Raw genomic sequence first — 9,265 nt, forward strand, 5'->3', positions numbered from 1 at the left:
CACCAATACTCGGCGCCGCCGCCACCTTCGTACGTTACATGGAGCGGAGCCACTCCGCCGGCGCCGGCGCAAGTTTATGTGTATAGTCCCGGTGGAAACACGGCGCCACCGCGCAACTACCCTTACCCTTACTATTATTTCTATTCTACTAATGCTGCTACCGGAATTGCTTTTACATATTTTCATGGGACCTTTGTCTTTATTACTATGTTTGTATTTGTTTTCAATATGAATTTTAGGTGTAGTATGTAATTAGTTTGCATTATTTTATAAAAATACTGTATTAGAGAATTGGGTAAGTTATCCTAAGCTGAGATGGAAAATATAAAAGTCACGTCTCCTAAATTCGTAGTAGTAATCAATTTGTGTAAAAGGAAAAGGGAAAAGTGACCATTTTTACTGCTCTGAATCTTATAATTTGTGTACATTTGAATTGAAGGCTTTTGTGACCTCAACTGGAAATGTTTGAAGAAAAGTAATCCTTAAGATAAGCGAAGTCGTTGTCGAGTTTTCTTGACCAGTGCCTGCCTTATGATGATTCAAGTCAAGTAACAGTCCACAAATTAAACTAGACATGTCGTATTTGATTGATGATATATATACATATATATGTTCCCAGAGTTTTATGGTGAAGATGACATAGCGTAATTGACTATCTGGAACAGAGGATGTATACCCAAATTGAAGCCTTCTGTGCGCAATAGTTATATGGCTTCTTGTTGCAATATCGATACCATTTAACAAAGTTTTACTTTTGTTAATAAATGATTACATATTATTACTAAATATAATATGATGTGTACGTAGAGACAGACATATTGGACATTTTTGGGCATAGAGTGAGTTTCCCAGGGTACACTAGCTATAAAAGATCAACATTTTGTGTACGTGTAACCTTTTCTACCCTTTTTATCGTGGTCTTAAAAGGACCCTCGTTTGTGCAACTGAAAATTTTTCGACCTTGTTTCTTTTGTCGATGGAAGAATTTTACTTTTTGAGCTAAACAATTATTCTTTCCTAGCCCAATTTGAAACCCAATTGTTATGAGCCCAAAATACATTTTATTTCTTTCTTTTGAGCCCAATTTTGGAGAAGCCCAATCAAGATTTTAAAAACATGAGATTTTCTTCTACTCAAATCTGATACAAAGAAATCGGTCAGGATCTGCATCGCTGAAAAATAGGAACAAATCTCCTTATCAAACCCGTCACCAAACAATTTCCCCATATCTCTACTGCCTAACCAAATCTCCACAAAATTTATTATATATTTCTTCCCACGATCTTCTCCATTAATTCCGAATTTGAGAAGAGAAGCACAGCGAAAATCGTGAGTGCTTCCAGAAACTTCCTGTAATTGCAAATTATCCTATCCAATTGAAGGTATATCCTCTGTTATTTATGAAATCTTCCATGGCATATACATTCAGTAGTCCACCAATTGAATTTCTGCAATTTATTGAATGACACTCTTCTCCCAAAGTTTCGATCTTTAATGCGTCAGAAACTGCCTTTTGTTTGCTCTTCAATCCAATTCTTGGAAATACTTCTGCCTGCCCATTAATAACTGATCAAACAATAAGAAAACTTAATAAAGGGTTTAGAATGGGAGAGAGACGTACCTGTTTGTGCTTGGCGGCGGCAGCTGGTGAACGGAGACAGCAGAGTATGAGTAAGAAGAGAGGGATTGGAAAGTTGAGCCAGAGAGAGAGAGCGCGAATTACAATAGAGAGAGGGGAAATAGCCGAAGTTTGGAGAAGAGAGTCTATACTTTCCATCCCCTTTATTAAATTGTGTTTGTTTTATTTAGTGGAATGGCTGTGTACGTATAGGAAAGGTATGAAATGGGAGTAACAGTTTATTTGTTTAATTTTTAATGTTTGACTAAAAGTAGAAGGGGTGTACGTGTTTTAAAATAGAAGTATACGTACATGTTTTCTTTTGTTTTCAGTTGGGCCAACTCTTTATTTGTTGTGGGTCTTTAGTTATGTGGATGTGCGTTGGGTTTAGATGTTGGGCTGACTAATTATTTTGAGCGCCGGTTAGTAAGTTTCGGACACAACAATTCTAGATTTATGTTTTCTCTACCAAGGAACCAAATATAATTTGACCACATGCATGCATCGTTTTAAAATTAAATTATTTTGCAAAGTCTAATTTTGCATATCTTGATATTTCAAAAGGGTGAACTTGGGCACATTGTTTGCGGTTGGAACAAGAAAATGATTGAGGAGTTGGGCGCACGATCTCCATAGCTCGAAACACGGTTCATTTTTGAGTTGTTGATTGTTGAGATACTCTGATTTTATTCGAGTTATTCCCATTTGTTTCGAGCTATGGTCGGGTTGTGTTGTTTTTCTCTTTCTTCCTTTCTTCTTTAATCATCCCCTAGTCGCGATAAACCGTGTTTTCTATCCTTAGAAAATGCGGGCGTGATAGTATGACAGTTTTATACGCTGTGCAAATGTGTATAATCCCAGCTATTTCAGAAACACCTTTATTGTGGGGTTAGGAATGGAAAGATTATGTGCTTATAATTTATACGAAAATAATAACAAGTGCAGAGTAGCAAAAGAGAGTGAAAAGGTGCAAGTTTGCATAGAGAGTGCCAAGCAATGCAGAAGAAAGAGATAACTGTTCACCCGTGCTGGTTGGGTAGCAGCTATGATGTTCGTTATGCTTGCTGCTCCTATCTAAACACAAAGGAGAAGCCAATAGATGCCAAATGAGAGACTAATGTTGGTTCTCCTCAATCTCTATGATTCAACTAGCTACCTACTTATCTTGAGCTCTAATGCACAAGAATCTTATCTTCATTGTTAGCCTTTACCTGCTTTCCTCCAGTTTCTCAACTCAAACACACACACACACACACACACTCAATTAACTCCATATAAAAAACTTGAAGAAACACAAACACTAGAACAAAACTCTGATGGTTGGCAGACTTTGGAGGGATACACCTGCTAAAACTAGAAACTAGTTGGCAGCTATTTCTACAGACGCAATTAGTCATAGTAAAGAAAACTACTGAGGAACATGGCACTATTATTTATTAAAATCCTTCTTTATTAAAACACACACACACCAAAAGGTGCTGCCTATACATCCCTTCATATTGTGTGATAGATATTCTGTAACCATATAACATGTGAGTGTAGGAAGGATATATGAAAATAGTTAACTAGTTAATGCAACACAATACTAAGGGCTTGTTTTTGTTTAACGGGTAGCTAGAGTGTATGAAGATAGGAAACACACAAGCACATGTGAGTAGACCTAAATGAGCTCATTTGTATACGAGTATATAATACTCCAACAATCAATTTGCAATTTTCAAGCTACCATACTTGAATATGTATGCACTACACCAGCATTCACAACACAAATTAGGAAGAGAGAGAGGGAGGAGGGCAAAGCTAAACAACACATCATATAGTATCTATTACATATACTACATACCAACATCTTCTACACATACAGTCTTAGTGGTCAACAAAGCCAAATTCATACTCCATTTGTCCCATTCAAGATGTCCACTTTCCAATTTTAGAAATAATCTCATTCAAGATGTCCACTTTCCAATTTTAAAAAATATTCAATTACCTTTTTCCTCTCTACTTTATTCCACCTAACAACACTTCTTTAAATCCAGTGCCACTCAAGAATATGGCCATCTTGAGTGAGACGAAGGGAGTATATATAAAGAGAGAGGCAGATTAAAGTAACAGACTACATTTATCTATCTGTGTAATCTGTGACACCTACACCTGCATTCAACAGACACCACAAAATTAGAAAGAAAATGAAAGGGGGACAAAGCAATAAACCAAATGACTATAACAAATACATCAACATCGACTACACTGACAGTAGAGCAAAGGGAGATAGTGGACTAGAAAGGCAAACAATAATGCAGCAACATATACTTAAATGAATTGCATGAATACACATTGAATAGAGAACTGCATAATTCATCAAAATAAAATAAAACAAAACAAAAGGGATTCCACATTTCAGAAACACAATGATAACTACCCACTAGTCCACTTGTTATAGAAAAAACTAAGTCAACCTTACAAGTCTGCTGCAAGAAAATTGCACAAACACTATTGGAAATTGTTGTGAGATGGTGACTAACATACAAGTAGTAGTATATGGTTAAGTGGAGCACTCATCACTACAAACACACACATCTATATGTAACAATTATCAAGAAATTGAGCATAATTAAGAGAATTAAAAATTGAATTTACAACTACAAACAATGCATTGTTTCAAATTGCAAAAAATTGTTTTAATCTGCCTCAATTTAGTGATACAGATTCAATTGTCTATAGTTGTGAATAAAAGTTCATTTTTTGGAAACAAACAAACCCAAAAGGCAAGGGTAGTTCACAGAAATACTTATAGGGATAATGCTAAAAACAAAACTGCACAAAACAAATTGCAATTATATTGTGTGTGTGTGAAAGAGAGAGAGAGAGAAAGAGAGGAGTGGTGGGGTGACAGACAGAGGGTGAGCACACATAGCTTCAAGCATGTTACTTCATGCAAGAAAACACCATGTGTGCTCACTCTCTTCTGTCACCTCCCTTACCATTATAATCATAATCCAATCGATTCATTCATCAACAAATCTCAATCGTGTATGTTATTTGTGTGTGAAGAAGAAGAGAAAGGGAGTTTTAGGAAGAGGGGAAGAAAAATAAACATAAAAAAAACCCTAAATCTGGAAACCCTTAAAAAGAGAGAGAGAGAGAGGCAGTGGTGGGAACTGTTCCATTAGAAAGGAAGAGTGCTTTAGATTTGGTGTGGAGAAATGGGGTGGGATTGTCCCTTTATATAGGGATGAGAAAATTGCCCAAATTGATGCTTTTTAACGGTAGGAATAAATGTGTGGATTTATCTTTTTATGGGCCGCTTGCTCACACTTATATGGGGTATTTTTATTTTATTTTATTTTGCAGCTCCCAACACAATAATACACATTTTAAAAATATACACACACTCTGTGTGTTATCTTCTTGATTCTTGATTGATAATGTCACGCCGAAAGATAAATTATTTTTCCTTATATACGCCCACTGTATCTGTGTTTCTTATCTTCTTGATTCTTGATAATGTCAATATTTATGATCCAGCATAGAAAGCATGAAACAGATTAAAATTTGTTACAGTTGAATTCAGGAAAACTTAATAATGGAGCATTTATTATTTTTATATAGTTTTGAAAATGGTAAAGTCTCAAATCTTGAATATTGGATGATATTATTTATTTATCACTAATGTCGATTCTAAATTCATATTCCTAATTATACTAAAAGTGACATGTATACAACAGATTTTTTAACTGTAATCTATATATATATATATATATACACTGGTTTTAAGGGTTATTAATATTATCTCATCAGTCCACATTATTAAGTCACTTGTATTTGCTTTAAGCAATATCACAGTGATATTGTTTGAAGGTTTTAAAACACAGAACATTGGGGAATTAGAAGAAGGTAGGGTTTGTCTTGAGCGTCATAAATTGAAGTACACCTACCAATGCATAGTAATTATAAATCTTTTACTAGCCAGTAGTTATTTTCTAGTATTTTTTTTTATTTATTTCTTTTTCTGGAATCACCTGTTCTGACACTCTGGTCAACTTATATGTATTTACGTGGGCGTGATAATTTTTTAAAAATTTGTCTAGCCCTAGCAAGTATTATTATTAACTATAAATTCAACAAATGAAATCAAGTTTGCAATTTCGAAATTACTAACAGTTTTCAAACACAAGTTTATAATATTACCATTCTATTCTATACTATCAATATTTATTTTAACTGAATTGTATCAAGTGTAAAACAAGTCAAATTCGAATAGTTCAATTTTCTACTACTATGTTTTATTATTTGTCATAATAATTTAAGTCCAATATCAGACCCTATAAAATGCAGAAAATATAATTATAATTAATTTGTTGACAAAATTAGTTATCTAATAAAATCCAAACGAGTATTACATTTTCTTTTAAGACATACATATGATATGGGCTTTAAAATATTCGAAAGCTCGTGATTTATTTAATTTACAGCCACTCATTATTGCGGGCTAACATTATCGGTTATCCAACTTTTATACATGTGCGATGTGTGTGGTATTTCTAATGAGATTTGGTGTTCCAATCAAACACCTAGCCACTAGTTATAGCAAGAATAATGAAAATGACGATTCAAAGATAGTGCAATATAAACACATACACCCACTTGTAATAAAGATATATATTGTTCTATTAAGATGGATTGCGCTAGACGTGTTTGAATTAGGGAAACAAAAAAAAAGAAAAAAAAGATAAACGTACTTATTATTTTAGTCCAACTTACCAAATCTATATACCGTTGTAAACATCTCTCAAATGTGTCAATTCATTATACTATATGGGGTGTTCGGTTGACAAGATTAAATCTCATTATTAAATATGTATCATGTTTGGTTCATAAGATTGAACCCTTCAACTTAATACTAAATGGATAGTCTCATGATAATTAGTCATAGCCTCTCCCTTCAACTAAAATAATCCCACAACTTAATCCTAGATGGATAGTCTCATGATATTAGTCATGGCAACTGAACGCCACCTATATATATATATATGAGCATGACTGCATGTTGCAATCAATTGTTTAATTGAGAACTTTAAAAATCAAATTGGAATGAAATCGGGTACTGAATTTGGACGAAACTTAATTATGATTTGATATATGGTTATCTTAAGATGCATGTATTAGAGAAGTCAAATCATATTTGAAAAAGTTGGTGCTAGAAGTATTTATGCAAAACTGCACTCTCCACTGCGGAGTACTAATATTTTTTGTACAATTATTGTGAAAATTGATTTCTAATATTGTCAAATGGAACACAATTACTGTTAGTAATGTAATCGAGAATCGAAAATTGGACTTTTAAGTTTTTCACACAAATAACACAGTAGAGTTTTGTTAAAAAAAAGCATCCATGTTTATACATTTTTTATTATGTTGGATGAGATCAAAATTTATGAGCATTTAATTAATACAATACAACCCATATTATATTATTGAAATACTACTACTTCGAATCTAAGCAAATCAAATATACTCCATTAAACTTAAAGGTATGCATATTACCACGAATAATCCAACATCATTTTGCTTGAGCAATATTTGTGATTGGGAAAGGATATGGTCACTCACCCCCCACCCCACCCCACCCCACCCCAAAAAAAAAGGCAAAGTGAAATACTACAATAATATCAATCATGAATGGGATAATAAATATAATACAGATTCTTTTTATATTCCGCTTGACTTTGGACGTACATCGAACCTTTCCAGAAAATGGCATTTCACTTTTTTAAGTAAAATATAAATAAATACAAAAGTGATTCGCAATTTCATTTCGTGGCCGACTGAGCTCTTCTTTCTATACACTATCACATTAATAATTAATGGGACGACAGTTCTTGCAACAACAAAAGGAAAAAGAAGAGATATCATACTATATACTCCTAATTTGCTGACTTCAGCATTTGTTTTTGCTCTGAGTAATGTCGTGCCTATTTTTATTATGCTGCTAATCATTATTAATTAATTAATAATATTTGTATAATTCAAAATATATGTTACACTTGTCGAAATAAAGGCAGCCTCCTTTATGGAGTGCATAATTATTCAAATATTATTTCTTAAAATTTCACCACTTTCTTGTTAGTCATGATTCTTGACATATCAATTAATAATAGCAACGAAAATTAAAATAAAACAATACTCCATATGATTTAGATTCGTAAGTCGTAACTATTTAATTAATTATTGTTTATCCTACTGAAAAAAAATCTACACCTAAAATTTAACCGTCAATTCCGAATTCAAAAGATTACCCGAAAGTTATTCGATGTTTCCCCCAATTTTTATTTTATGTTGGAGAAGGATATTGATCCAAAGAATTAAATAAAAAGTCGTATTCATAAATAAATATCTAGTTGATAATTACAAAGGGCCATTTCTTTAGAAAAAAGATAAATTTTAGAATGAGGCAACCAATAGATTTGCATAGAAGAGTGAGTGGCACAAACCCACGCGTGACGACGCCTTGATCATATTATACGGCCCCTAAACCACTTTAAAATAGTGAAATAGTGTTTTTATAAGGTAATATACTTTATTTTTAATTCGTTCATAATTAATAGAGTAGTTATATTATTCTATTAAATTAATTCTTTGATATTGTTAACGTTTAGTATTTAATGTTGTTTTTTATCAACTATCATAAGATTCAAAATTATGGGTAGTGAACAAATAGAATATGACGAGCCCGTGAATTTTATTCCTTATTATTCAACGAACGTTTAATATTAAATTTATTAGTAATAATTTACTGAATTTCAGACAATAGAAGACCATAATTTGCGAGTTCAATAAATTATGCAATAGGTTTTTATAACTATATATGTTGCAATAATAAAAATAAGTTTCACGAACTCAACATAAGAAGCTAACCATAATAATCTACTCCATATTTATATAAATAAATAAATATAATAAAGGTGAGAATCACTAAGAACATAAATATAATAAATATAATAAATGTTCGAAACAATTGGTGCAAAAGCGTAATTTGCGTAAGTGGAGAAATTCTTTTTCACATGCACATACAAATTTATGCAAAAGCGTAGTTTGCGTGAGTGTAGAAATTCTTTTCCACATGCACATACAAATTTCTCAATATTCTCATTCTCATCTAGTTATCTAAACTAATGCTATAACTCAAATGCGGAAATGCCATGTTCCACTTTCAACCATGTGGTAGATTATTCAATATATTTTATTTTAAAGTAGAAGCGAAACATAATTAAATTTTCATTTGTTAATACTTGGTAATAAACTACTGGTAGGGTTGCAATATCGAGTATTCATTTGAACTTTGAAGTGCATCACTGTTGTATAAGTAGGTGGACATTGATATTTGATAGAACCACTATTCTCAATAAGACTTAATTAGTTCTTTATTTCATTAATTTGTGAATCGTGGTTTTCATTTTGGGAGCTCACTTCAATTGACAATTGAACCTTAATTTACTAGGAGTATTTTAGCATAGTGATGTTATTCGGTCATATTATGACTAACCATCGTCTATATTCAATTAAAATTGTATTTTGTTTATGTTGATTTAACTAAATAAAATTTTATTTAGTATTTACTAAAATATCATTTTATGATAAATCTAATGA

General features: G+C 32.4%; 1 long non-coding RNA gene across 1 annotated transcript; it reads right to left on the reverse strand.

Annotated features, from left to right (window-relative positions):
- Window positions 1-1,521: 1,521 nt before the first annotated feature.
- On the reverse strand, window positions 1,522-4,575 carry LOC121811645. Its single transcript, XR_006052739.1, has 2 exons — window positions 1,622-4,575; window positions 1,522-1,552 (listed from the first exon to the last, which is right to left on the reverse strand). It is a non-coding gene; the product is annotated as an uncharacterized LOC121811645 (long non-coding RNA).
- Between the last annotated feature and the right edge of the window lie 4,690 nt (window positions 4,576-9,265).

This window comes from Salvia splendens, chromosome 7, assembly GCF_004379255.2.
Source record: "Salvia splendens isolate huo1 chromosome 7, SspV2, whole genome shotgun sequence".
In the NCBI taxonomy this organism is placed as follows: Eukaryota; Viridiplantae; Streptophyta; class Magnoliopsida; order Lamiales; family Lamiaceae; genus Salvia; species Salvia splendens.